Source organism: Lepidochelys kempii, chromosome 5, assembly GCF_965140285.1.
Source record: "Lepidochelys kempii isolate rLepKem1 chromosome 5, rLepKem1.hap1, whole genome shotgun sequence".
NCBI lineage: Eukaryota > Metazoa > Chordata > Testudines > Cheloniidae > Lepidochelys > Lepidochelys kempii.
Window position 1 is genome coordinate 47,528,136 of NC_136384.1, and position 27,930 is coordinate 47,556,065.

Below are 27,930 nucleotides of genomic sequence, written 5' to 3' on the forward strand. Positions count from 1 at the left end.
GCAGTCTGCTCTTGTGGAGCTGTTCCTGTCTCTCAGCTTTATTGAAAAGGAACCAGCCTTTCTTATTCCGTCAGCAGGATAATGAGTTTTCTATCCTCCAGTTATCTGGGTCAAAAAGAATATTGGCCCTTCCTCAGACTAGTCAAGTTGGGAACGAGGAAAGTAGCATCCCTTAATCATTAATGGTGTCCTGTACTAATGGTCCAGCTTTTCTACAGCTATTTAGCTTTTTGCCAAATATAAAATAGGGACAGGATGTTTTTGGTCCAAGAGGGTCTCCTCCATGAGTGCCAAAAGGCCTGTACACATATGACAGGTCCATTGCTGCTCAGCCCTGAGATTGGTAACCCTCCTGGTGTGAAGGCAGAGTGCTAGCTTCCCTCAAAAAAGCAGCAGTTAGGTGCCTTCTCAAGATCTCTCTCAATGCTGGTAATCTTCCTAATTACCAGTGCACCTCTCAACTTCCTTTTTTGGGGAAGACTGGGAATATGGCAAGGGAGTTAACTCTGGAATCTTTTAGTGTCATCAGATTTCCTTGATCCTTTTCGATTTAGAGTTTGACCGAGGAATGGCATGGAGCCTGCACTACTCTCACTGGTTGATGATTTCCTAGTGATGGGCAAAGAGTCCACACCCAGTGATTTTATTACATCTGTTAGTATCTTTTTATACTGTAAAGATGGGGTTTTCTTAACCAGCATATACACAGTTCATAGCTGGGGTAGAAGGTATGGCTCAAGTATTTCTGGTTTCTAAGAAATCTCCGTGGATGATTTGGAACAATTACCTGAGTTGTCTCTTACATGTAGGGGATTATTGCATTACCCTTTAGATGGGCTTGCTCTTGAAGCTTACTTGGAAATCACAAATGGAGGAAAACGTGATGGTTTTCCTGCTTAATAGCATTAGCTGTAGGAAACGTATTAGACCTATTTTGACAACTGCTTTGTCACTATATCTATTTCAGGGGGCAGCTCATTTGGTTGAATTTTATTCTTGAAGCCCTGAATGATTTGAATCCAGGCTGTCAGAGACCACAGCTTTCCATGCTTGTTGAGGTTAGTTGCTGTAGCATTTCAAGTGTAGGAAGGCCCATGGTGCACAATTCACCTCTTTTCCCAGATTTATTCTTGAGGATGGTAGGATGGATTGGGTGTATGGGTTTTTTGGAAATCTTTTTTTCCCTTTGCTTCTCAGGCAAATAGTGTGTGCTTTATTAAACATACATCTTTCTTTGTAGTGCATAAAAAGGCACAATAGGGCAGACCTAAGCAGAGCTTACTCTTCTTCTCCATCCCTCCTCTATCATTTTTTATAGCGTGGATACCACCACCATGATCCCCATCACTCAGATGTCACAAACTTGGGATCTCATGATAGACTCATCCCTCTTCTCCTCATGAAGACACACAGTTTCCAAGTCTTGCAATTCCAAGAATATAAACCTTCCTCTTTGTCTCAATAGCTAAAACCATTGTCCATACCCTGGCCATTAACTCTGCTTTAGCCTGTCTCTTACCCACGTCGCTTCCCTGAACTGCATTCAAAATACAGCTGCGAAGATCATCTTTCTCAGCTGTCATTCACCCCATGTCACTCCCCACTGAATCCCTCCCCTAGTTCCTATTTTGCCATCTCATAAGGTCCTACATAATTCCTCCCTAGTCAGCTTTCATTTATATTTCTGTCAATGATACACAGTTTCAGAGCACCTTCCTGTCTTCCCCTCCTTTCTCTTTTTTGCATCTCCTTCTGTATGGCCCCCTTTACACAGAACACACTTCCAACCCCAGACAACCAAGTCCACTTCCTGTCTTCTTTCAAATCACTCCCCAAGACTAATTCTTTTCTGCAATGTCCACAATAAGCAGTGAAAGCAACAAGGGAGATACAAAATTCTACCGAACAATTGATGTAGCAGAATCATCATATAACATAGATTCACAGATATTTAGGTCAGAAGGGACCATTATGATCATCTAGTCTGACCTCCTGCACAACGCAGGCCACAGAATTTCACCCACCACTCCTGCAAAAAACCTCACAACTATATCTGTGCTACTGAAGTCCTCAAATCGTAGTTTAAAGACTTCAAGAAGCAGAGAATCCTCCAGCAAGTGACCCGTGCCCCATGCTACAGAGGAAGGCGAAAAACCTTCAGGGCCTCTTCCAATCTGCCCTGGAGGAAAATTCCTTCCCGACCCCAAATATCGCGATCAGCTAAACCCTGAGCATATGGGCAAGATTCATCAGCCAGATACTACAGAAAATTCTTTCCTGGGTAACTCAGATCCCACCCCATCTAATATCCCATCACAGGCCATTGGGCCTATTTACCATGAATATTTAATTACCCATGTTATCCCATCATACCATCTCCTCCATAAACTTATCGAGTTTAATCTTAAAGCCAGATAGATCTTTTGCCCCCACTGCTTCCCTTGGAAGGCTATTCCAAAACTTCACTCCTCTGAAGGTTAGAAACCTTCATCTAATTTCTAGTCTAAATTTCCTGGTGGCCAGTTTATATCCATTTGTTCTTGTGTCCACATTGGTACTAAGCTTAAATAATTCCTCTCCCTCTCCGGTATTTATCCCTCTGATATATTTATAGAGAGCAATCATATCTCCCCTCAACCCTACAACCTTCTTTTAGTTAGGCTAAACAAGCCAAGCCAATCAGATAACCACACCATTTTAATCTCCATCCTCCCTTTTCCCCATTCCACGTATATCCAAGAGTTCATTGCTTTTGTTTGTCACTTCATGTCAATAACAACAGTGTAAATGGCTTAGGGAAGAGCATATCTCTTTTATTTGCTTTATAAATCACTTAGTGCATTTGATACATTTCATAAAAAATTTTAGATGTCCAAAAAATAATGTGTAAAACACCCCTCTTTTGGGCAACCCACGCTCCCTTTCTCAGGAACTTTAAAAGCACAGGCTACCACCATAGATAAATGTATACCTTAAGACTTAACATGTCACGTGGAAGACAGAATTCTGGTAATCGCACATTTGAGCACACTGCAGCTGGTACCATAGCTTGTTCCATTTTTTGGTACTATGCACTTATGGATCTGAGATAAGAATCAAGCCTTTAAAGAACACATGTGCTGTTGCTAACTGACAAGCATATTAGGTTAGACACTGGTCTCAGAGACCCCCCCAATGACAATTTTTTTCAGGAAAATAAATCTTGCTTTAAAATACAAAGACTACAAGTGTTGCACCCTGAATAATGATTTGATTTCCTCAATGAAGTGTTACGCAGTCCAAGCACACACAGTTATCTGGTAGAGAACCCTTGAAAACAACTCAGTGGCAGTAGAAGCAAAAACAAAAACAAACTAATCCCATGCTAAAATTAACATGCTCACCTGCTGTCTTTGTTTTCAAAGTAATAACAATTTGCTTCACTTTTTTTTTTTTTGCATACTGGGAATGCACCACACTCCAAGGATTTTCCTGTTAAACACATGCATAACAGACACAAAATACATGCTTTGTGGCTTTCCTCATCAGATTAGGGACTGTCTTTCTAAACATACTACAAATAATCTGCAAAAGTGCTTTCCCCAGACTCTTCTTTCCTCCAGAACATGGATTGAAATGTCTGCATTGGAAGGGCAATGAAAAGCAAGCAGTGATGAAAACAATTATTGCCCGGCCACACCAGAAGAAAGACAGGAGGGAGGAGGCAATGGATGTGGTTTAATTAGATTGCCACATTATTCACCTAAAATATCAGGGCATACCCAACAATAATTGTACAATGAATGTCATCATCCTGTCCTTAATCATTTCCATATAATCCCCAGTCTGGTCTCAGCCACTGGATGGCTGGGACCCCACTGCCCTTCCCTCATCTGCGATTAAGGGGGTTATAAAGGAGGGGGACTGGCTTCTCACTGGTCTAGTTGTATGAGCCTCAACTATCCTCTTACTCAGCTCCCTTCAGAGATGCTTTCCTTCAAATCCTTTCTAAACTGTTTTATCTGATAACTGTATCCCTTCCATAACGGTAACTGCCACATCTGCCACATGGAGACCCCAGCAATGATGCCTGGCTGCCTCCTCCCACCCCCACGAGGTTAATATCAGACATAATTATATCCATTCCCCCAGCAGACAGGCATACCCTGTCCTCCCTGAATAACTCAGATGCCCAGTAAGAGGTCCCAGTGAAGAATTACCAACCCCCCTTGGGTACATACGAATATAGCCACCTAGCTATTCACAGACCCCCTGGACTTACTGACCCATCAAGTCTTCATTCCCCCCCCCCACACACACACACACTCTGTGCTGCAACATGTCAGGCCCAAATAATTGTCACCCCACAGAACAATTCCTGAATCTGCCCAAAAGCCCATGTAGCTCTGAGTAGCAATTTGACCTCCTTACATCTTCCCAAATCACTTTCACTGTCTATTGGCTGCCACATTGAGCTGTACCTCAGTTTCCCTAATCAGTACCTTCTAGATCTTGGCTGCAGCCACCCCCTCCCTGTGCCCATTTCTCCTAGTTTGATTCCTCAGTTCTGTTGAAATCTTGGCCGCAGCTATCCCAACCTGCACCTCCGTTTTCCCCCCAGTTTTGATTTCCCCATCTCAGCTAGCTTCCTGGCCAAGTCCATCCCAAGCTGTGCCTCAATTTGCCCAATTTTGATCCCCAGTTTCAGCTGCACTATTGGTTGTAGTCATGCCTGACCCATAAGCCTGAGCCACGCCTCAAAGTTTTCCTCAGCTCATCCCCCAGTTTTGTCTGGAGTCTTGGCCACCACCATTCCAAGCCACACCACAGTTTCCCATAATTTGGGTCCCCTTTTTCAGCGGGAGTCTTGACCTATGCCTCAGTTTTCCCAATTCTGGTCCCCAATTTTATTTGGAGTCCTGACTGCAGCCACCTTGAGCTTTGGTTCCCAAATATGTCCCTAAATTCCCCCCCCCCCGAGTTGGATCAGAGGTGTTTGATCCGTAACATTGGGTCTACTGGGGAATCCCATGCTCAGCTGGATGCTGCCTGCATCTCAGTCCTGCATCCCTGCATAGTCTGGAGAGTGCCCAGAGTGTTACTTGCCCACCCCTTAATGGCCAGACTCTAAGACTTGGGGAATCCCAGGAAAGACATTCCAAACTCTGGGAATGTCCCTGTACTTCCCCTATTCTCATTCCCATACCCAGCCAGTCATACTGTCTCGCCACTCCCCCGTCAGAGGGGCCACACAGCTCTGTGAACAGCCAGCCATGCTGGTCCACTCACCTGAGGGCCTCCATACTAGCTGCCACACCCAGGCAGCCACCTTGTCCCCCAAATAGGCCCCCTACTCCCTCCTCTATGGTATGGGGAGCCCCAGCCAGCCCTCTGACCCCAAGGAGACACCCAATCACTTCTCTGCAGTAAGAGGGGTCTGGTCAGTTCCCCTTCCCCTACCACGAGCCACTCCCCTTCTTCCTCTGGCTCAGGCTCCCCTTTGCCCCCATGCCTGCTGCTTTTGTTGCCAGCCCAATCCAGGTAAAAGGGGGCCTGGTTTGCCAAATTCTCAAACTGCATAGGATATAAATACCCCCAGCCCAGCTACTTCCATTTTTCTTCTTCCCTGTGAACCTTCCCCACACTTCCCCTCTACTACCTGTTATAGTAGGAAGGGTGCCCTTAAAGGAGGCAAAAAACCCAACCCCACTCAACCCTCTTTCCTCCAGCAACCTGGACAAGGACTTACCACATGGAGGCTGTGGCGAGCACATTTTGTGAAATAATTCAGTTGATGATCGGCATCTAAAGGGACATTTAGTCTAGACCAGTGGTTCTCAATCTTTTTTTATTTGCGAACTCATAAAAAATTTCAAATGGAGGTGCGGACTCCTTTGGAAATATTAGACATAGTCTGCAGAGCCCCAGGCATCCGCAGACCACAAATTGAGAACCAGTGGTCTAGAGAATGTCTACTTCATGTGCACACGTTTGGGATACCCAAGGCTAGATGTTCAAAAGTGCTCAGCACTCAACGGCTCCCATTGTGACACTTATGGCTAGATTTTCCAAAGATTTCAGCACCCAGAATCTGACCACTTATTTTGGTACCTAAGTGAGCTTTGAGCTCTTTTGAAAATCTGGCCCTAAATACACATTGCATTCAGTGGTATAACAGTAAAGTAGACTAGCATGCAGTAGAATAATACAGTTAATCAGTGGTGCTATGTCCTCCTGTTAAACCAGTGTTTGCTTTAGTATATTTAGCGTATGGCAGCTCCCCCTAAATGTGTGCTGATTTCATCGATTTCCCTTTTTTAATTGCTTTAGACTGAGTGAGGAAAGTAATTCAAAAAATTAGAAGCAGCCTCTTAGTAAAAAGTGACCCCTTTCTTTAAAATAAGATTATTTGTACTTTGGAAAATAAGTTCCTAGACACAAAATCCTAAAATGGTTCCAAATAAGAGAAAGTTAGCTGTTATCTAGAAACACACAATACTTTACTTATTGTTGTATTTATTCATACAAGGGACTTCTTGCAAGCTTTCCATTATGGAAATATAAATATAAATACCAAAGAATTTAAGTGCCATGTCTAGCATAATGAATAGAAATACCCAGATCTATCTTTGTTTTAACCCTGATTAAAAGTGTACATAGAATGTAAAGATTATAATCTTTCACTACTTTATTTGATTCTTGCCTGTAGTTGGTCTGCCTGATCAGAGAGACCGTGGAGAGAATTATAACCCACACAGCAGTTTCCCTGAGACAAACATAGCTTCTAATTAAATTGTTCATAACATGATCTAATTAAAACAAAAGGTTTTATACCTTTAAAGAAAGAACAAATATAAGCACAACTGTAATTACTCTTGAAATAGTAGAACAAGAACTTCACATTCAAACCCATGCTACTCCCCATTTCCCTGTGTATTCAGAATACTAGCTCTTCATGTCTACTCATCATATTGCACTGCTCACCTTCGCATATGAGCTGCATTCAAAGAACCTTAAACAGAGGGAGAAGGATGTCCGAATTCTAACTCCAGTGTCTGACCCTCTTGCCACAACCTGACCCTCCTGCAGACACAAACCATCTGTGAACTAGTTTCCTCCTTCCTCAAAACACTTTTTCATGCAAACACTGCAAAAGGCTTTTTTCATTTGGCAAAGTGAGGGGAAGTCAGTTGCTGACAGGTAATTTGGGATATGGATGGAAGGACTAAAACTTCCCGTCCTCATTCTTCTTCCCTTCAAGATGATATATGGTACTCCCAACAATCCTTGAAGTCAGTGAGACTCCTCTCACTAGTCAAATAAGGCACATGCCTAAGGGTTGGAGTAGGTCCTTAGAGAGGGGCAACAGCTTCCCTCTAATCAAAATCTGGCCATGTCCCCATCTGTATTCATTTTGTCTCATACACTTATACGCTAAATGATTGCGCCTATCTAACTTACAATATATGCAAATCCCAAAGCAGTACTGAACATCAGTCTTTTCCTCTATTACCATTCTCTAATCTAATCTACTTCTTCTGCATTCCCTTTTATGACATCTGCAGAGGAAGACAATTAATTATAGCCTTAGGTCAGCAATTTGGAACTGTCTAGTGCTAATATTTAATTACACAGTCACTTTGAGGGGCTTTTTTATCCTGCTCAATACGTTAACGTATTTACAAACATCCCGGTTTTTCCTGCTTTCACATGCACTTGACAATTGTGAAAATAATTCTAACAAGTAATGTCTATTAGCCACAAATCTTAACAAAATTAGGATTATAAAAAATGCACAGCAATTTTTCAATCCAAATACAAATGTGTGTACAAATGTTTCATGTTTGTACAGTGTCTGGCACATTGGGGGGCCCTGTCCTCTAGTACAGTGGTTCTCAACCTGGGGTACGCGTATCCCTGTGGGTACACATAGGGCTTCCAGAGGGTACATCAACTCATCTAGATATTTGCTTAGTTTTACAACAGGCTACATGAAAAGCACTAGCGAAGTCAGTACAAACTAAAATTTCAGACAGACAATGACTTGTTTATACTGCTCTATATACTATACACTGAAATGTAAGTACAACATTTATATTCCAATCAATTTATTTTATAATTATATGGTAAAAATCAGAAAGTAAGGAATTTTTCAGTAACAGTGTGCTGTAACACTTTTGTCTTTTTATGTCTGATTTTGTAAGCAAGTAGTTTTTAAATGAAACTTAAGCTTTTAAGTAGTTTTAAGAGGTGAAACTTGATGGTTGGTGTCTCTTGGCTCCATGTATCAATAAAGTTTCTCAGGCATTTGCCCTGTAAAACTGCAACAACAATCTGTTTACTGTTCAGAGTCGTAGCTGCTGGAGGTCTTTGATAATTCACTGGTAACGATTTCTCAGCAGGAAAGGAGTTCTACAATAACACTGAAGAAATTCCAAACAAACCCAGAACTACAATACAATACACAGAGTACTGCAAACATTCTTGAATTAACTCATATGTAGTTTTTGAAATCTTGATAAATTTATATTGGGTCCTGGTCCATGACGGGGCTCGTAGGTGCTATAATAATAAATAATATTTTCAAAGCATGAAAAAAATTGCTTATTTTCATACTAATTTTAACATAAAAAGGAAACTCAATGATATGCTCTATGCAGGCAAGTCAAACAGGATTTAAACAGACAATAATAATCTTTCTACAGAATTTCTGAACAAATTTACAGAAGTCTGTAGTGAGGAAAGGAAATTTCTACTTAATTCTCTTATTATTTGTGCGCTTTAGTGTAATACGCCTTGAAGTGTACCAAGCGAAACCACTCAAAGATACTTTTATTGTGCAATAAAAATGTCCACATGGGGAGATAGTGTGGTGCAGCTAGGGAACTCTAAATTTACACCCTGGCTTGCTGTTCAATAACTTCCCCGTGTGGACAAGCCCTAAAAAGCACCACAAACCTCGCCACCTTCGGCTCCAAGTGCAGGACGCACTCTGACTTTGCTAATATGCACACATAACATGGTATACGTTGTGACAAGGTCAGGCCAGATGGCTACAGGAAAGTGATTTTTCTTTTTTCAGGGGAGAGTGTGAATGCAGTCCCCCACTACCACAAATTAGGCAGTTGAGTTTCCCGCATTTGGGGAAATCGCAGGGGTCACCCTGGGAAAACCACCTTCGTGATCGTGGTATCTCCCCTGCAAGGAGAGTGATAGAAGGCAGATGTATTAGCCACAGATTAAGCAGGTCCCTTTTCCCTGGGTAAGGTAACAGGGGCAGTTCCAGAACAATTAGGAACTTGCTGGAACCAATTAAGGCAGGCAGGCTAATTAGGACACCTGGAGCCAATTAAGAAGCTGCTAGAATAAATTAAGACAGGCAGACTAATCAGGGCACCTGGTTTAAAAAGGACCTCATTTCAGTCAGGGAGGGGCATGCAAGGAGCTGAGAGTGAGAGGGCGTACTTCTGGAGGACTGAGGAGTACAAATGCTGCCTGGCATCAGGAGGAAGGTCCTGTGGTGAGGATAAAGAAGATGTCAGGAGGAGGCCATGGGGAAGTAGCCCAGGGAGTTGTAGCTGGCACACAACTGTTACAAGAAACACTGTAGACAGCTGTGATCCACAGGGCCCTGGGCTGGAACCCTGAGTAGAGGGCGGGCCCGGGTTCCCCCCATCCCCCCAATTCCCTATTGGATACAGGACGAGTTGTCCTGGACTGTGGGTCCCACCAGAGGGGAAGGTCCCTGGCCTGTCCCCTGACCCCTGGGGACTGGGAACCGTGACCAATGGGAGCTTCGGGGGAAGTACCTGGAGGAGCGGCCAGGCAACACACAGACCCCTGTGCCCCCTCCCCCCCCGCCCCAGGACCTGGCCGCTTCCCGGAGCGGCGTGGGGGCAAGGCATGCAGGCAGGCAGGGAGCCTGACCTGCCCCCAGTGCGCACCAGGCTGGAGCCGTTCTAGGTAAATGCTGGGGGGGGGGGGCGCGCAGGGATGCAGCCCGTGGGCCACATGTTTGAGACCCCTGATCTTGAGGGTCATTTTTCCCCAGTAACATTCAATGAGCTCTTTATGGATCTCATAGTCTTTGAAGTATAGTTTGTCATGCTTCATATTGTTTACTATATTATTACTTGGAAAATTAATACAAAATTATGTTAAATAGTGAACTAGATTTCAAGTAGTGGGCCATAAAATAAGTGTGAACAACAAATATATGAACATTCAAAATGTTTTCGTAAGGTATAAAGAAGAAAAATATGGGCGTAAGCCTAACCAAGAAAGTCTTGGTTACCCTGGACTAGGAGACATTACATAGCCAAATCACTGCTATTTTAAAATATTATTCTCACAGAACATTGCCGTAAGTATTTTCAAATCTTTTTGTTATTGTGTTTCATTTATTTTGGGAATGTTTTTGAGTTTTATGGTGTCAGTGTTAGAATGCTACCAAAAGAAAAGGTTTAAGGAAGTATGTCTCACTAACAGCACTAAGCAGCAACATTAATGGGCTCTGTAACAAGTCTTTCAAGGTGCTATAATGCTCTCCATCTGATTCAAATCTTCTGAAGTCCATTTCCCTAGTACCTTTATATTGAACACACTTCGTGAGCCAGGGAGAGTCTAGGCTCTGAAGCCTGAGGCCGCCACCATAAATAAACCTATGTGCCTCACAGCTCTGTCTAATTCACAAAGGGAATGATTTAACTGTAAAGGGCTCTACAGTTCAAATCTTACTTCCACCGCAAGAGAATGTCATTTTCAGGACATACAGTGTACTTCTAAAGGTATAAAAAGAGTTAAATGAAAAACAAGCAAGCAGTGAAGAAAATGAACAGAGCGGTAAATGGAGAAGTCACTTATTATTAGCACAAAGGATGCAAGGCCTGAGGAGCAGAGGACTGACATATCACTAAAACATGAGAATGCAGACAAAGGGCCAAACTCATCCCTAGAGTAATTCCTTGGAGCTCAGTGAATCAATTATAGTCAGCTCAATGGAGCTGCACCAGGGATACATCTGGCCCTTGAGGAATACATTTAACCTAATGCCTCTTTACCAAATACTGTAACTGATTCATTGCAGCACTGGATTTAAAACATTAAAGAGAAGATGGCTTTCAGAAAACATTTTTCAAAACAGACTTCTTTCCCATGCTAAATAAAAAAGTGAATACCAGACACTTAACTAGAAAGACAGAAAGAAGAGCAAAACAAACATACACCACCTCTTTCAACTGCTTTCAGGCATGTCTACAAAACAGCTGTAGACACTCAGTCGGGACCAAAATAGGGGCTTCACATATACGGAAAGCAGGTGAAAACCACATCAGATTCACAGGCAAAATCACTGTGTTCTAAGAAAATACTGATGAACTATAATAGGTGATAGAGGAGCTCAACCATGAAAGTCAGGAAAATAAGATTAAAAATTAACCTGAGCAAAACAAAGATCACGCTCAGTTGATCAGTGTAGATGGGAAATTGAGAGAGCAAGTAGCTTGACAGATCTATCTTGCAAAGCTGTTTAGGTCTTTTAGAAATTAGGTGAAAGGAACCATGATCAGAAACAGACCGGCCTGGATCAAGTTCAGGTAAACAGAAGTCTATAACTATAGTATTCCAATCTTCTGCTAGTGGCTTAACACAGACACTTTATTGATACATGTAATCCATTTACCGAATTGCTATTGTGACGCAGCCACGCACTGTACATCGAAAGAAAAGCCAACTAAACACATAAACACCACGCTAAGATGGCCCCCAGTACAAATAAAAATATTACAGGATCCGGCAGAAATAAAAGAGACCAATGCCCACACCATCCCCAAGAGGATCCAGTCCTAACTTGTTATAGGAATCAGAAGAAACAAATTGGGGGGAGGGGCAAGGTGGCAGAAGCAAAATCAAGAGAAGGGAGAATAGTCACAAGCCAACTGAAATGAAGTAAATGGGACTCACCGTGCGCTCTAAGGGCAGCCAGCAAAGGACTCACAAAGGAGTTCCACAACAAGGGAACCCTACATAGGTTGGTCTTGATTGAGCCTAGGGACTGAGAAAAGAATTGGCTCAGCTGACTATAGTGCAAGACAAGGATGTATGGTAGGGCTAGAGCCATCCTTCATGCCCCAAAACAGGAACATAGTTATGGTCATAACTAATCAATACCAGATGTTTTAGAGGAAGGTGTAAAACACAGCCTATAATTATGCAATAACATGTATATGGAAGGAATTTCTTCCTCACCCCTGCTAGTTAGTGGTTGGCTTTAAATTCAGAAGCACGAAGGCTAATAGCCTTTAAACGTTTTTATCTTTGCTAATACAGCAACTAAGCTAATACAGCTAAGACTCCAAGATGGAGGTTAATTTCCAGCTCAAGGAGATATACTTGCATTAGCTCTGTTCAAGCTAGCAGACTAAAAATAGAAGTGTAGCTGCCATGCCATGAGCCTTAGGAGGGGAACAAGCGCAATCCCGTCTGAAACCTGAGGCACATACTTGGGACAGCTTGCCCCTCCTGCTGCGCACACCATGACCAGTAGACTTCTGCTTTTTGTGCCCTACCTTGATCAGAGGCAGCATGGTTGTGTCTTCTCGAGCTGGAAATTACACCTACAGCTTGAAGTGTAGCTATACCCTCAGAGAAGATTGAATATAATGAACATGGGACATCAATGGGCACTACAAATATCTCTAGCTCTGCTTGATTGTTAACATCTTAGGAAGCTGCTTATTTGTTAGGAGAGTTAGTAGCAACTTCTATTACATGTGTTTTTATGAAGAACTGCATTGCAATATAGGCCTCCTATTACTGATCCACAATGTTACTGCATTTAAGATACAGGGTAGATGCTCTCAGTTGAGTTCTGCCTGAGACACATTCATTCTTACAACCTCTTAGAGCTGGGATAGAAGAAGTTGGTAGTTGACAGTATCACATATTGCCAAGAGGTCCAGAAGACTGAGTACAATGTACATCCCCTGTCTTTAGACAGGAGGAGGTCATTCATGAGAGTAGCTTGTGCAGTCTTAGTCCTGGCCTAAAATTCGTTGGCATTGAACCAGGTTGTTGTAGGCAGAGAAACTGGTGTTGAAGGCTATTTTAACTAGTGTCTCAATTAGCTTGTGTTACAAGTCTGAGAATGATGCTAAGTTTCTGTCACAATTATAAGACTGCACGAGTGTGGAAAGGAGGTAATAGGACACAACTGTCTGCAGAAGCCATATTGCCTAAGTGCAAGGAACAGAGTTCCAGGTGGTAGCCCTGATTGCTGTAATTGCTTCCATCACTCCTTGTTGTCCAAATTTTGAGAATGGAGCACTGTATTTCCAGTCTTGGGTCTGGTTTGTTGTTTCTGGAAATTAGCAAGGTCATTTCAGATGCAGGTCGTCTACTGTGACAAAAAAGGATGGTAATTCCCCACAATGAGAGACATTCAGTTCTGGATATTACTGCAGAGAAGTTTGGATTTACAAAGTGAGTACCGCCCAGAAGACTTCTGAAAGGCAGGACTTTGCTGCCTCTATGAGTGATCAGAATTAGGTTCTTTTAGCTTCCATCACAGCAGTTGCATAAGTTCAAATGAATTCTTAGGGTATGAGTTTGCCTGAACCAGTCTGCATTTTTCTCCAGTTCTGATCAAGTTTTCTTCCTTCCTTCCTGCTTCTTATGTTGCAGGTTATCTGAGAACCAAAGGAATATGTGTGGATGGCAAGGTGAGAGGGGGTGCTTTAGTACTACAGTACCTTTAGTGATAGTCAGGGAATGGTTATAGAGTTTTACCAATTCTTCTACCCCTCAGTCTCTTGGTTGAGTAGAATTTTCTATACATACTTTACCCCGTCAAGCAGGAAGAGTTGGAGCTTAATTCGTTGACTAGGTGTGGCTCAATGTCTCTGTGCGCAAAGCAGGCCAGCAGTTACTCCAAATCAGATTGCCAGTCATCTGCTGAAGGTCACCAAAGCTCCTGTTAACAGAGTTGTCAAATGACAGGTACATGATGAGTGGCAGTGTTTCCTAAGGAGCAATTCAACCGATAGTAAGATGGAGCCATTCACTAGTCTGGAACTGGATAAAGTGCTGAATGACTTAAAAACATGTACAGTTCCTGGATATGATGAAATTGCACCTGAATTCATGAAACATCTGGGTCCTCATACTCAGGAATGGCTCATTTGGTTTTTCAACAGAATTATGTGGGAATCTAGACTGTCTAGAATCTGGCACCAAGCGAAGGTCATTGCCTTGATGAAACCTGTGAAAGATTTACACTTGTCTTTGAGCTACAGACAAATTTCACTTCTAAACGTCTGCTTTAATGTGCTTAAGTATCTGATTTCACAAAGAATTTCACCACCTGTGGAAGGCATGCTGTCATCAGAGCAAGCTCGTTTTCTCCATGGTTGTAGTACATGTGATCAAGTGCTGGAACGTACAACTTTCATCGAAATTGGATTTCAACATAAGCTGAAGACTGGTTCAGTTTTCCTTGGCCTGACAGCAGCATACAATACAGTTTGGCACATGGGCCTCTTGGTGAAATCGTCTAGAACTATGCCAAGTTGGTTAGTATGTCCAATGGCTCCGTTTCTGAGAAATCGCCATCTCCACTTGCATATCGGTGATAGAAAAAATACATGGAGGCACCAGAAGAACGGCCTCCCACAAGAATCAGTATTATTTCCAACATTATTCAACTTACATTCAAATGATCTACCATATACTGGGTCTCGCAAGTTTGTTTACGCAGATGACATATGCCTCAGCACTCAGTCACACTCGAGTGTGTTCTGAATGCAGATATGGCGTCTATGACCAATTATTGTCATCGGTGGTGTGTGATACCAAGTGGAAGTAAGACTGTGTCAAGTGTCTTCCGCTTACATTATGCGCAAGCGGGCAGAGAGCTGAATATAGTTCTCAATGGTCAGCAAATAAAGTATGATTCACAACTGGTCTATCTAGGCATCAAGTTGTATAGAACTCTCACATATTGTGACCATCTTACAAAGACAGCAACTAAGGTCAAAATGCACAGCAACCTGCTCAGAAAACTGGCCGGAATGACATGGGGTGCCAATGCCCAAATGTTACACACTTCAGCCTTGGCACTCTGTTATTCAGCAGTGGAGTACTGCACTCCAAAATGGGCTTGCTCATCTCACACAAAGATGATCAACATACAACTTAATTGCACCATGCATATTATTTCCTGCACACTTACATCAATTCCTGTACCCTGGTTACTGGTTTTCTGCAATATTGCTCCCCCCAAGTGTTTCCAGAGAGAAAAGCATAGCAAAGCTTGTGACAAAATTGTGTGACATGCAACATCTACCATTAATTAAAGACTTATTTAATCTACCATGATTGTCTGTCCTCACAGCGCCAATTATGGATAAATTTACCAGGTGAGGGATTGACGGTAGAGGACATGTCACAAGCTTCATGGTCCACAGAGAAAGTGACAAATAATTATTTTGTCTCGGACCCCATGCAGTGTCAACCCGGGTATAATTTACCACGAAAGCAATGGAGCTGGTTTTGTACCAGACATGGAATTTGTGCTCCAGCGGAATTTTGGTGGTGTTTTAGAGACAACCCACTATGTCAATGTGGGCAGCCACAAACCATGACACACACTGTTGAGGACTCCAAAATGACTCAACTTCCTGGATGTCTTTGTTCCTTGAACACCATTGATAAGAATGCTGCGGATTGGTTTGACCAGATTGCATACAATAATAAATAATAAAAGTGGACTAGAGATTACTTCTGAGAAATCAAAGATGGAAAGGTTGGTAATATGCCATATCAGAGGAGACATCAAATGTTGAAGACCCCCAAAACAATTAATTCTGTAAACTTCATTATCGTGTCAGACAGCATCTTGATCAGATCATCTGGGAAGCCTTTAATGTTCAGAAATTTACAGATTAGCAAAATGCTGGTGTTTGATTTGTCTCTGGTCTCACAGATTAAGTGGTACACTCTCAGAGATTTGTGGCAAGTGAGCCTTTCCTGGATTTGAACTCTGAAGGGAAAAGAATGGCTACACCACCTCCATGCTTCTTCTGACTGGATCTGGGTCTGCATTGGCAGTGTATAGAGTAGTCTTAGTAAACCAGGTGATCTAGCACTGGGTCTGTGGATATGCACAAGCTATCTTTATATTATTTGTTGATTATGAAAACAAAATATTTTTCAATGCCTTCAAATTCTACATGCAGTTAGCTCTTCCCACACACCGGAAGATATCTACATTATAATACACGCAAACAACAGGTGTGTTAATCCCATGTGCCTTTCTTTTAATTAATTAATTGAGGGTCTATGTGTTTACAGAATGTGATTCATGGGTACTCTGAACCTAGGATTATTTAAAATAAAAGACATTTTAACAACAAAAGAATAACCGATTTACTCCTTTTTCCAGTCAGATCAAAAACAAACTCTTAACTGCAGAACGGGAAGTAGGGTAACTGAAGAAGGATGTCACAAGTAATAGATTGCTCACTAGGAAGGGGACTTGCCTCCTCACAGCTGTATTCTCTGATAAGGCAGCAAAATAAGGAATACAATAAACCAATGACTTTGCAGTATATGAGCATCATCATTTGTGCTTTACGAATGTTATCATTTTAATAAGTACATCTGAGATCAGAGAAGCCTTACAGAAAACCCATGCCAGACCCAGATGTTTAGCACCATTAATTATTCATTTGGTTTATCCTTATTGGGTAGCTTCAATCCTGCTACAAGCATGCAGAAACTGGATACTGCTTGTGATTATTGCAACAAATGGTACCACACAGCAATATTATACCACTATTGCTTGACTAAGCCAAATTAACAACCTCTCACAGTCTGTCTGAGACCAGTGCAACAGTTCCCTAATACCTACAAATAATCCCTATCGTTATTCAAAGTAGCATAAATACAGTGTTGTAAGAATCAGTTATAGCCAATTATCTTGCCTCCCAGGTAAACAACATTTTAAAAAAGATACTGTAACCAATTTGTAGCACATACAGCACTAGGTTTATCAAAACCCCAGTTAATCCCAGATAATGATGTGAAGCCATTGATAGATTCCCTAGTTACTATCACTGAACATATAATTTTTATGCTATCTCCTCCTTTGATCCAACACTTCCCTCTGGCATTAGAGAAAATCCTAACTGACAAGCCTGAGATAAAACACACCTAGTTAAGCCTTCCTAATACTCCTAATTCCTGGTTTCTCTTCTCTTTGCTACTGAGGAAAGGCCTCAGAATTTTTTTACTCTGATATTTTGATGCTACTTACAGTGCACTAGTCACCTGGCTCTGAATTGACCCTGTCATGCTAGCAAATTGGTGTGACTTCGCAATTTGAGATGCACTTCTCTGACAGTACTTAGAATCAGAATGATTATGAACGGTGTATTTGATTGACCAGCACAAAGCACTTTCTGTGCAATGTTCCAAGATTAATTCAATCTCACAGCAGAAAAAAAAATCCCCCAAAGCTTTTAATTGACCACACAATCATGTATATGCATAGTCTTGTTTCATATCAAAACTCACCATTTTGGTCACTTGTTTATTTTCTGAAGACTAAATTATTTTTTTCCTTGCTTGATGCTATTTCTGACTTCAGCCACAGCTGAGTAACACTGTAAAATATGGTCCTGTTAAATTAGTGCTGCATTAAACACGACAATCCCATAAAAGTACATACATCTACATCAATACCAAACGAACCCAACACAATTAGTGACATTAAGGAAATTAAATTAATACATTATATCTCCGGTGCTAGTGTTTGCACACTAATAACCAGCTAAGAGCTGATTTTTACTTCATTTAATTGGTTCCAAAGGCTGCTTATTGCAATTATGTCCCAGTGGTGTACACACTGCTTTCCTTGTATATGAGGAATTAGCATTTTCAGTCGTCATCTCTTTACACAAAGATTTTTTGCTTCCTTTGTGTAATGGTTTGGAACCAGACTGTGGTTGCTGCCACCTTTGCAGCTCTTTTCAGTAACAGACAATAGGGCCCTAACTTAATAACTGAATTGGTGGGAAAGGGAGAGAAATCAGTGAGAGAGGGAAAAAAGGACATGATTGAAGCCTTTGACTCCCACTGATTTTTTCAATATAGCCTTGGATCAGGACCTAACTGATCTAGGGTGTGTCCCCAAAGTGAATCAATGTTCAGATGTATGGATGTGTGTGAAACAGAAGAATGGACTCTCAAAAAATATCAGTATTAGTGTGGATGGCATTGACTGAAAATGCTCTCAACTGCAGAACGATCAGCCTTTTATCTTTCTTTTCAGATTTTACTGTTTAATCTTGTAAATTCTCTTCCCTTGTCATTTCTGTTCCTAAAGTTCCCACACCTGAAATATTTTATTTCCTTTATCAAATACTCATACATTAGCATCTCTGAATTATACTATATATTTGATTCATAGTTACAGCAACTAACTGCTTAACAGGAAGAGAAGATATGTATCGAACATGTCAATAGGATTTAGGTCAAATCTGATTGACTTTTATGGATTCTCTCCATGCTCTTTATTAAATAGGGGCCAAAGTGAAATTCCAGTTTGTGGTTCAGGACCCCTTGGTGCCAACTAGCAGAGGGTACAGGGGCTGCATAGTTTTACAGGGATTCCCGGGGTTAGATATCTGCATAATAGTTCACGGAAGGTTGGCATGTAAGGTCTCTGCTTAGAGCCAGAAGCCCACTGATGATGATAATTGTGAAATGTATGGATGGATAATATTCAAGGAGTTATTTAACTATACTGAAAATGATGCTCTCCAGGTCTTGGAGTTAAGGCAGGTCACCAGGAGGTGACATAACTTGGAAATGTTCTAACAGGTAACTGACACTTATTTTCCTGTCTGGCCACTTGTGTATTGTATGCCTCATACTATATGCTTATTTGTATACTGACCCATCCTGTGAATTGAGTGATTGTGAAACCTACAAGAGAGGAAATCTACAGGATGAAAGAGACAGCAGGGGGTGTCCTCTTTAAGAACAAAGACAAAGGACTGGTCTGGTATATACTGGAGTGCAGAGACACACCGGATCTTTCACCTAGGAGGCAAACTGACAGCATGAAAGAAGGGTCACAGCCAGCCTGGGTGCAAAGTACAGCAAGGACTTTAGGTGAGCAATACTATCAAGGGCAGGGAAATTTTTTGGCCTGAGGGCCACATTGGGTTTCCAAAATTGTATGGAGGACCAGTTAGGGGAGGCTGTGTCTCCCCAAACAGAGAGGCGTGGCCCGGCCCCGCCTCCTATCCGTCCCCGCCCCCCCACTTCTTGCCCCCTGACAGCTCCCCTGGGCCTCCTGCCCCATCCAACCCCTGCTGTCCCCATAGTGAATCTATGAATATTTCAAGTGTCCAATGGAACAGGGACTGGACATTCCAGGGAGCTGCTCAGAGGGCTGGAGTGTGCCTATCGCTAACCTGCAGAATGACAGAAGGGCCTGCAAGGCCTAGAGGGCAGTGCTTCTGTTGGCAGTGGCAGATGGGGTTGGGAGCTGACCCTCATCAGACACAGAAAAGGCTTCTTAACGCTAAGAGCAGGTGATAGCGAGGTGCCTCACAACCTTGCGCAGCCCCTGGAAGCATCACACACTTAACTCATCAAAAAGGGAAATGTAACATCTTGGTACAACAAAGTACCATTTGGGGGAAATACAAACTACGTAAAGATACTGAAAAGAGGATCTGGGAAGAAACTTATTGTAGACAGGAAGTTCAGCTACTTACAATGTAAACAAAAAAAGCCAGATTCTCAGATTTTGTAAGTCAGTGTATAATTTACACTAGCTGGGAATCTGACCCAAAGTCTCCACAAGCAGAGATGAAGGTATGTAACAGATTTCTGCAACTGGGGCCTAGTGGTGTGAGAACGGGTTGAATGTTGACTACACTGAAGTCAACGGCAAGACTATGACACTCTCCAATGGGCCAGGATTGCATGCCAGGGGCCTGGTCCTAGTCCTAACTCTTGTACTGAGTTTCGGTGTGACCTCGGGTTATTCACATAACTGCTCTATGACTCAGTTACCTAATCTGTCAAGTAGGTTAATGAAACTTATCTACTTTTGTAAAGCATTTTGTCATCTATGGATTAAAAATTCCACATAAAATAAACATTATTATTCTGTACTTATTAGTAAAAGGCATCCAAATACATGAGGCAAACTGGTAAAATTTGGGATGGGTGGGAGGAATTGGCTAAAATATACACAGTTAAGAAAAAGTAACTGGCGTTTTCTTGAGCTACCATAATTATACAATTTATAGTAATTCAGTGATGATGCACGTAAACAAGACACTGATCAAACTTCAATCTGTCTTGGCAGAAAGAGGATATCAACATAAAAGTCTATGATCAGTCTTGTCTTCCTTTGGATCTTCAGATGGTTTGATAGTAAGTGATGCATGTTTTCTTCGTAATCTGTATACTTACTTATGTTTTCAGCTATAGTTTTTATTGGACAGAATTAAACATTACTTGTGATGATAATAAACACATTCCTATATTTTTATGCACTTTGTGAATATTTGCCTCTTGTAAATAGCAGGTGATATGAATTTAAAGATATTCCTCATTTAACAGCTGGCTATTTATCTATTCATGGAGACTGTAAACATCACTGGGTCTTTGAATCTAAACACTCTGCTCTTACATTGATGAAGAGAGGAGGGACCTCAAGATTCAGACCATGAGGGCCAAACATCCTAAATGCTCTCTCAGCATAATGCATGGATTAGAGAAAGGGTAGACACTGGCTTAACACACAGTATGAAGCTAACATTAAATGGATCTTTGTCTTTATGCATTCTAAATACTTCTCTTGTGTCAGTTCTCATTAGTGTGATTATTAATATGGCAACAATCCCTTAAAAGGTGAAATCAGGTTACTGACAACACTCAGCAGAAGATTTTCAAATCTTAATAACGGGGTCATTAAAATATACTTATAACATTGAATCCACTTCTTTAGCCAAATCACATAATTTTTTGGTATGCCCAGACTGGTGTCCTAAATATCACAGCAAGGATGTAAAGACAAGTAGAGGTTCCAGGCAGTTGTTAAAGTATAAGTAGGATAGGAAACTACATTTTTCAAGGAGCGCTCTCCTAATTGCACAAAAACCATCTGCTGAGCCTCTAGCAGCAGCCAGTGAAGGCTGCTTAGAGGCTAGTCAGACATGAGCATAGAGCAGTAATAAGGCTATATGGCTGCCACTCGAGAAAGCCAAAGAGGAAACGTTAGTCATCTCTGGCCCAAACACTCATCTGGTCTTCGGCCCAGACACTATATACTCCATATTCCAAATGGGGGAGAGCATGTTTGTGACTCTGCTGAAGCACTCCTGGGAGCTCACTCTCAGCTAGCATCAAAGGGTATATCTACATTGCAATTAAAAACCCACAGCTGGCCTTTGTCAGCTGACTCGGGCTAAGGGGCTGTTTAACTGTGGGGTAGATGTTCAGACTCAGGCTGAAATCTGAGCTCTAGGACCCTTCAACCTTGCAGGGTGCTAAAGCCCAAGCCTGAACGTCTACGCTGATATTCAATGGCCTCTGAGCCCATCCCCGCAGAGCCAGAGTCAGCTGGCATGGGCCAGTCGTGGGTTTTTAATTGCAGTGTAGACATAAGGGATTTGAGGTGCTGCTGCACTTCTATAATTGGCAAAAATGGAGTGCTTCTCAAATGTTTCACTCAAACATCACACAATGTTCAGAGCAGCAATGCAACCAGTCCAAGCCTCAACAAGCATAACTTAGCCCCTCTGTAATAACTAATTCATTCATATGTGGCAGACAACAGACATAACTGCTATTAGAAAGGCGCACACACACACAAGTTTAGATTAGAACTAGGGCTGTCAAACGATTAAAAACATTAATCACGATTAATCGCACTGTTAAACAATAATAGAATACCATTTATTTAAATATTTTTGGATGTTTTCTATGTTTTCAAATATTGATTTCAATTACAACACAGAACACAAAGTGTACAGTGCTCACCTTATGTTTATTTTTGATTACAAATAGTTGTGCTATAAAAAACAAAGGAAATATTTTTCAATTCACAATTTTACAAGTACTCTAATACAATCTCTTTATCATGAAAGTTGAACTTATAAATGTAGAATTATGTAGAAAAAAACTGCATTTAAAAATAAAACAAATTAAAACTAGAGAGCCTACAAGTCCACTCAGTCCTACTTCTTGTTCAGCCAATTCCTCAAACAAGTTTGTTTACATTTGCAGAAGATAATGCTGCCCGCTTCTTGTTTACAATGTCACATGAAAATGAGAAAAGGTATTCACATGGCACTACTGTAGCTGGCGTTGCAAGATATTTACGTGCCGGATGTGTTAGATTCATATGTCCCTTCATGCTTCAACCATCATTCTAGAGGACATGCGTCCAGGCTGATGACAGTTCTGTTCGATAACGATTCAAAGCAGTGCAGACTGACATGTTCATTTTCATCATTTGAGTCAGATGGAGAAGGTTAATTTTATTTGTTGGTGGTTTGGATTCTGTAATTTCTGCATTGGAGTGTTGTTCTTTTAAGACTTCTGAAAACATGCTCCTCTCATCTCCCTCTCAGATTTTGGAAGGCACTTCAGATTCATAAACCTTGGGTCGAGTGCTGTAGCTATCTTTAGAAATCTCATTCTTTGCATTTTGTCAAATCTGCAGTGAAAATGTTCTTAAAATGATCATGTGCTGGGTCATCATCCGATACTGCTACAACATGAAATATATGGCAGAATGCAGGTAAAACAGAGCAGGAGACATACTATTCTCCCCCAAGGAGTTCAGGACAAAATAATTCAACTTTTTTAAACAAGCGGCATCAGCATGGAAGTATGTCCTCTGGAATGGTGGCCAAAGCATGAAAGGGCATATGAATGTTTAGCATACCTTGCACATAAATACCTTGCAATGCTGGCTACAAAAGTGCCATGCAAACGCCAGTTCTCACTTTCAGGTGACATTGTAAATAAGAAGCCGGCAGCATTATCTGCTGTAAATGTAAACAAACTTGTTTATCTTAGTGACTGGCTGAACAAGAAGTAGGACTGAGTGGACTTGTAGGCTTTAAAGTTTTACATTGTTTTGTTTTTGAGTGCAGTTAGGTAACAAAAAAAAGAATCTACATTTGTAAGTTGCACTTTCATGATAAAGAGATTGTACTATGGTATTGTATGAAGTGAATTGAAAAATACGGTTTCTTTTATCATTTTTACAGTGCAAATATTTATAATAAAAATACTAATATAAAGTGAGCAATGTACACTTTGTATTCTGGATTGTAATTGAAATCAATATATTTGAAAATGTAGAAAAACATTCAAAATATTTAATAAATTTTAGTTGGTATTCTATTAACAGTGCAATTAGAACTGTGATTAATCACGTTTAATTTTTTTAATCACAATTAATATTTGAGTTAATCACGTGAGTTCACTGGGATTAACTGACAGCCCTAATTAGAACTATGGTCTTTCATCTCCAAAAACAAAGGACTCTACCACTTGAACTGAAAGAAGAATTCCCTTTGTTGACAGTAGTAGTTAGTGCCTTGTCCTTTCTATGTCCATCCCCACTCCCACATGCACAGAGCCAATGGAATACACTGGCCCAATATAAATCTCAAGAAAGATGTACCAAAAATAATAATTACTCTTTAACGGTGCCAGTAAACCTACAGCTGCTGGCAAGGCCAAATTACAAAACTCCGGGCTAAATAAGCTTTTTAATTATTTATTCACAATGGTGCCAACAGGCAGTGTTATCATTTCTAAATGAAGGATTATTCAGATGACTGTATCCATCAGTTCCTGATCTCCATTTAAGAGCCTGGCCTGTGGCAACTTCAGAACTGACCTGGAAAATTGCTCTGGATTCTAGCAGACTGGAAAAATCCTTGTGCTTTTTAAAAATGAGAAACTCTGGCAAGCTCCATACAAGATCAATACACAGCACAGCAGAATGTGGCACATCATCACACAGCTATGTTCATCCATATTCCTGCAAGTTCACAAGAGGCCATCAGCTAACCTATTTACCATTATGTCACAAATCGTTGCTGGCTAGCTTCAAAGGCAGCAAGAAAGTTGCTAACTGGCCACACATCTGTGCATTTGAATGCTGCTTTCAGTGTGAATGTTGACACAACCAGAGGAGAGAGGAAGAGTATAATGGTGAAGAAAGAGTTGCATTTAAAAACAAAGCATTACACATTCATACGTTTCCTACAGTGTTGTTCACGACTGTTATTTGCACCATACTTGCTATATGTTCCCTTCTACACACATACATACACACTTCCTGCCCCAAAGAGAGGAAACAGAACGTCCCCCCACTGCATAGGTTTCCTCTTCATTTCCCAGGAAAGCCTCCAGGTAGGGCCAATTAAGGTATAGTAATGTAAACCCCTTTTCTTTTCTTCTGGTGTTCAGTCAAAAACCTTATTGTTGCTGTTTCTACTTGCTCCAAGCAGAAGTGGAAGCATTCCCAAGTAAGGTGGCAGGGTAGAGGCTGGAGGGACTTCAGTCAAGTATTTACTATTTCAGCACACTAGAGGGAGCGCAGGAAGTTGTTAACCATGATCAGTAGCTGTTTTGAAGCTGATGTGGAAGGCTTCATTAAGGGCAGACATTCTTGCATGTACATACATACCACTTAGGTTAGAAGCTGGAAGCCCCTGATCAATCCATAGAGAATTCTATCAGGGGTATGAAGTTGGCAGCCATTCTGAGCACCAGTCAGATCTAACCCAGTCATGTAGGGAGAAGACAGAGCTGCCTAGAATAACCCAACCTGAATCTGTGGGTTGGATCTCAATACAGTTTCCTGTAATTTCACAGAAGTTAGTGGGACTGAGACTGGGAAAACACCATAAAGAAGGAATCGCAGACTGGAGGCCAAATGTCTTTGGGAGTTGTATCATATCATTGAACCGAAGACATTGTGTGAACCTAACAGCTACAGTAATTATCAATTTTTCTTACTGGATCCACATTGTGGATGCTGAAACAATCGGTTATGTCGTACACCTAAAAGTTTAATCTAGTTTTCAATATAATACCCAGTACGAGCCTACGTGAAAGTAGATCTCTGATTGTCACAAGTCCAAATCCTTGTACTTATTTAAAAAAATAAAAATTTATATCAAATATAAACACATAAAACAAAAATGCATGCACAAGATGGAAATACCATATAAACAACAAAATTCAATGTTTATTATTTGTAAAACCTGGGGAAAACAAAGAAACAAATAAAAAATGTGACCACATAGAGGTCATGCAGGGCATCAATTGTTAAAGTGACTAAATAGATAAATAAGTGAGAACATAATCTATGAGTATCAGGGACTAATATATACTGAACTGCAAAGTATGCAGTAGTTTCATGGGTGACCAGACATCTTCATTTTTTTCAAGTGTTTCTATTGGACAGAGTCATTTTTTCCATTAATGCAGTAGTAGAGAGCTCACTAAACCAGTCTATGTATGAGGGAGGAATTACAGATTTCCATTTTCTCAAAACAACACTTTTGACCACTAAAATGGTTACTGCAGTCCATTTCTTTGGCGGCCTCAAGCATGGTGCCATATTGCAGCCAGGCAGATGGAAAGGGCAGGGAGTGCCCCAGAAGTAAGAACAGGTGCTGCAACAGTGGAGGACACTTGGTTTTGGCACTCCTGGTTGGACCACATTTACGTGTCTTGATTTCACGTCTTGGTGGCTCACTCCTCCAGCTTTAGGCTGGCCGCATTCTTGGATCACCTCCTGGTGGTTGTGACGGCCTCACTGACACCCGAGAGGCCAGGGCCGGTCTACTGGCTTTTCAGTAACAGCTTGTTGGAGGATGTGGGCTTTGGCATGGCTGGCCGGGCAAAGGCAGAGGCATGTCTTTGACTTAGCACAGAGGTGGTGGGATGTGGGGAAGGCATGTGACCGGCAAGGTTACCCCAAAATTCAGACCGAAAGCACCCCACAAAGGCCTTTATACCCTAATAACTCAATTGTCAGTTTGGTCTGCTTTGGTAAGTAACAGGAGGTGGCCCACACTAGAGGAATTACCTGGGTTTTGTCTCTGACTTATGGAGGACTCCCCAGAACAGACTAGCTCTGTTAACCCTTGGGAGGATACAGCCTTCCACTCAAAGGATTAACAGTGAGGGAGCAGTTTCTTCTAAAACAAAATAACCTTTATTTAACACATAATATTCCCTAATACAATAAGTCTAATACATATACCAAAAGAATAAGCCATAAACTTTAACATAAAGAGAGAATACAAACTCTATCAGCACATATGCATATTCAAATACCCAATACTTCTGCTATTACATGATTAAACACACTTTTAAGTCATTATATTCCGCATGCAACAGCCAGTTACATGCAGTTTGCTGACAGCAAAGCATTGAAACATTAAAACATAAACAATGACCACACACATACCCAGACATCCAGCCTTATTAACTCAGGCATACACATACATGCTTCAATTGGAGTCTTTTACTAAAATCACCATGCTTGCTTTCTCCAATGTCTTCTTTCCCTCTGCTCTGTCTGGGTCCTTCTGTTCTGTGTCCTGCAGTTGGTATCAGCTCTGCTTCTTCAAGTGTTTCAGCTTCTTTAGATGTTGTTCTTCTTAATCTTCTCTTCCAGTGACGACTCTGCTGCTCTTCTCACACAGGTGCCTTCCAGTCACATGAGATGGATTGACTAAAACCTGTCAGCTCTCCTCCTTATATACAGTTGACCCACCAATCAGCTTCAAACCATTTAGAATCTGGACAAGATTGAAAATGTACAGCTTTGGAGCTGGACATGTTTAAGACCTGTGTTCTAGCTGACTGACCCCTACCTTTAGGTGTTGGAGTGACCTTTATTTCACCCCTAGTCTACCTACTTGCCATTGGTCAGACCATTTTAAGACTGCCATTTTGATTTTCACAGCTCTGATTCCTTGTGGCCACCATTTTGTTTTCCCCTCACTGTGACTGCTTAAAACTATCTTTGTTAACTATTTAAATCTTTAGAATTGCCCAAAAATTACATATTTATATACACCTTATGATGTTTCACTGTCACTGCTCCAGTTTCACTAATTTACATAAGCCCAAACCTTGATCTTTTCCCTGCTTCAGCTAATGGTGGCAATCAGCACCATTAATGCTGGACAGCGCCTAGTGCTGAACAGCATTTTTTCAGCACAGAGAGCAGCTGAAAAATCCTTGGTATCAGCTCTTCTGACACAGCCACACCCAGGCGGCCAGCCAGAGGAGGGATCCAATGACAGAGCAGCTGGAGTGGGAAGCTTTGAAGCTGGAGAGGCTTCTGGCTATTCACCCTGGGGATCCATCCCTCTGCAGAGTGTCAAAAGTGGGATTGGCACTGGGCCCTGGACAACCACCAGGCTGGAGGCACCTTTGTTCGATCCCACATCCAGCTCCTTTAGGAGTTGGATTGTGGCTCCCACTTCTTCTGTACCCTGGAGAAAAAGGGGGGGGGTGCCCAAAAGCATATCAATCTCCTGGTAGAGGATAGCACTTCTCTCATGGATCGGGTGGAGATGCAGGAAAAGGCCAGGGCCTTCTATGCCAGCCTCTTCTCAGATCCAACCGACACCAAGGCCTGCGGGGTCCTGTAGGATGAACTCCATATGGTCAGCATGGGCGACTAGGAGCAGTTAGCGCAACCTCTCACTCCGGCACAGTCCTTGGGAGTTCTCCATCTGATATCCACCAACAAATCTTTGGTCATTGACAGGCTGACTGTGCTGTTGTACCTTGCATTCTGGGACCTGCTCAACCATCTGAGCCAAGTCCTTAGGGAGCAGGGTGCTCCCCCTGTCATGCAAGCAGGCTTTGCTCACCCTA

General features: G+C 41.7%; 1 protein-coding gene and 1 pseudogene across 5 annotated transcripts in view; both read right to left on the reverse strand.

The window, feature by feature from the left end:
• The window catches only part of SV2C (synaptic vesicle glycoprotein 2C), a 214,726-nt gene that overhangs the window by 125,071 nt on the left and 61,725 nt on the right, over positions 1-27,930 (reverse strand). Inside the window, exon 1 of one of the 5 annotated variants that reach the window (XM_073344197.2) lies at positions 11,208-11,307. The exons of the other annotated variants lie outside the window; for them this stretch is intronic. The gene's annotated coding sequence lies outside the window, so the exon portion shown is untranslated. Of the gene's footprint in view, positions 1-11,207; positions 11,308-27,930 lie in introns of those variants that run through there. 5 annotated transcript variants of the gene reach the window in all.
• On the reverse strand, positions 9,059-9,192 carry LOC140912180 (U1 spliceosomal RNA; annotated as a pseudogene).